General features: G+C 36.7%; 1 non-coding gene across 1 annotated transcript; it reads right to left on the reverse strand.

Annotated features, from left to right (window-relative positions):
* Positions 1–2,309: 2,309 nt before the first annotated feature.
* On the reverse strand, positions 2,310–2,415 carry LOC131252420 (small nucleolar RNA R71). The gene has a single exon (XR_009174441.1). It is a non-coding gene; the product is annotated as a small nucleolar RNA R71 (small nucleolar RNA).
* Positions 2,416–2,937: the final 522 nt, after the last annotated feature.

The raw sequence follows: 2,937 nt of genomic DNA on the forward strand, positions 1-2,937 counted from the left end.
GACATTTCAAAACTAGCCATCTCCAGTCGAAATCTCGAGGGGAAGCAGGTGAACGGAGTGGATCTCCTGTCTGAGCTCAATAACTAGCCCCACCAATGTTCAGCGCAAGAATGGCTTGCGTAAGAGGTTTTACTGCGTAAAACCTTCTCATGGAGTGCGAAAATTTCAGCCACCGCCTTTGGCACTCGACCTTCCCTGCTGCTTATAAGGGAGAGAGAGATTTCAGAGGGGGATTAGCAGGGATCTACGGCTGGACGTGAGCAGAGAGCGAGAGAGTTATTTGGTTTTTCTTTTTCTTTTCTTCTTCTTTTCTTCTTTTTTTTGCTTATTTTGGATTTAGCCGAATCATGCTCGTGATTGGCTAAGAGGTGAAGCTTGTAGTGAGATGGGAGACTCTATTTTTTTATTTAACTATTAAATTGCGAATTAAGCTTGATTGTGGTTTGATTATTAAGGGAATGTTTTTAGTTTTTAATGGTCTATTGTGACTGAAATTACAATGGGTTTGCGATAGCTTTGAGCATGTTCCTTTCCTTTTATGTTTATGACATCAGGAAACCATGTTGTTCACCATTGTCTCCTGGGCATGGTTGGATGAAGGTACCCTTCCTAACCTTCATAGCATGATGATTGGCTGGTAATTAGTTTAATTCTATTGTTTGCTTTGTCTCTTGGGCATGGTTTGGTGATGGAATCCATTCTAATTCATGTACCTTTCATATCTTTAAAATTATATCAGAGGAAGTTCAGTTTAATTTCCATGATTCTTGAAGCAGGCCTAAGATCTCCCTGATCTCTACAAGTGGATCCTCTAATCCCTAGTTTCCTTTCCCTGAATTCTATAATTTTAGATAATTATTTCATCATTATTTCTCAATTTACACTCAATTTAGATTTCATCTTAGTCTAGTTCTAGTTCTATTTAGTTTCATATTACGTACAGGTATCAGTCCCTTGGGATTCGACCTCGGTCTCACCGAGTTTATTACTACATCACAACCCTAAACTTGGGGAGTGAACAAGTTTTTGGTGCCGTCGCCGGGGATTGACGATTTCGTTTTCTGAGATTAATTAGTTTTAGAATTTGGTTAAGATTAGGATTTTACTAACTTTAGGTTAAAGGTTTTTATTTTATTTTTAGGAACTAACCTATTTTCCTATTTTGTAGGATCCTGACATAAACTTCTAAATTGGTAATCTCTTTCTAATTCCTCTACTTTTTCTATTTTTAGAAAATAGCTTATTTTTAGAAACTTTCTAATTTTAGGTTTAGATTTCCTATTTTAGAAACTTTCTAATTCTAACTCTTTTAGAATCTAACTTTGTTTCCTAACTTATTTTTAGAAATTTTCTACTTGTAGAATTTTTGTTTAGAAACTAACTTTCCTATTTGTAGGCTTTTAAGATAGAAATTTCTAATTTGGTAAGCTCTTTCTCTACTTTCTATTTTTCAGATTCCTGTTAGTAACTTACTTTCTAGTTTAAGACTTTCCTAATTTATTTTAGAAATTTCCACTTTCTTTTAAGAATTCCTTCTTTTAGAAATCAGTTTACTGCTATCTTTCTTTTTTAAGGATTTTCGAATTTTAGCCCTTCTCTTTTTAGAATCTAACTTATTTTGTTTTATTTTGCAGGTGTTTAACTTAGGGACTCCAATTTGGTAACTTCTTTCCAACCCTCTCTTTCTTTTTAGATTTTCTTTTCCTTTCTTAGGATTAGGTTTCGAATTTGATTGAGGGCTGCGAGTGTTTCATGCCCAAGTGGGCCTGTGACAATACTCGACGTCTCTTGACTGAAGGAGGATTGGTTGAGGGGTTAAATATCCATCACAGGACAAAACACCACTCGAAATTCCCTGAGTTAATTGAAGTGATGGCTGAGAACCAACCTCTTCTACCTCAACCCAAGGTGGAAGACATTCAGGATGAGAATGAGGTGCATCAAGCACCTCCGCCTTGTACTTTACGAGATTATTTACAACTAGCGGGGGTGAGTACGCCCTCATGCATGATTTTTCCTGAAAATACAGGATATATGGACATCAAGCCAGAGGTTATCCAACTCCTTCCTAAGTTCCATGGGCTTGAATCTGAAGAACCATATCTACATTTGAAAGAGTTTGATGAGATCATAGCCACTTTATATTTTCAAAATGTGTCTGAGGACACAGTCAGGCTGAGACTCTTTCCTTTTTCCTTAAAGGAGAAGGCTAAGACGTGGTTACATTCACTGCGTCCTAGATCTATTGACACATGGATGATATGCAAAGGAAATTTATAAAGAATTTTTTTCCACATCATAAAACGATTACCCTTGAAAAGCAATCATGAACTTCACCCAAAAGGAGGATGAAACATTTTACCAATGTTGGGAAAGGTTCAAGGATTTAGTCAGTTCATGCCCACAACACGGCTTTGAAACGTGGCACATTACAAATTTTTTTTACGATGGACTGACATCTTCCATGCGCCAAATGGTCGAGACAATGTGTAATGGAGAATTCATTAATCAAAATGTCGACGAGATATAGGATTACCTCGATAGTCTTGCTGAAAAAACACAATCATGGGATTATTACCCAAAATCAAACACCATGTCTAGGCTGACTCAATTAAAGGAGAAAGGTGGATTGTATCTCTTGAAAGAAGAAGATAATCTCAAGTATAAAGTGACTACGCTCATAAGGAAAGTTGAGGCCATGGAAGGAAAGAAGGATTAGGTTAATAAAAGTGTTTGCGGCATATGTGATTGCAACATTCATACAACTGAAAATTGTCCTACAATACCCGCCTTTTGAGAAGTGTTGAATGAACAATTCAATGCCGTAAATAATTATCAAAGACCTTTCAATGGACCAACCTCCAATACGTACAATCCTGGTTGGAAAAATCATCCAAACTTTAGCTGGAGAAATGGACAAACTGCTACCCCTCAAGG

The sequence above is a fragment of the Magnolia sinica genome, chromosome 7 (assembly GCF_029962835.1).
Source record: "Magnolia sinica isolate HGM2019 chromosome 7, MsV1, whole genome shotgun sequence".
Lineage (NCBI taxonomy): Eukaryota > Viridiplantae > Streptophyta > Magnoliopsida > Magnoliales > Magnoliaceae > Magnolia > Magnolia sinica.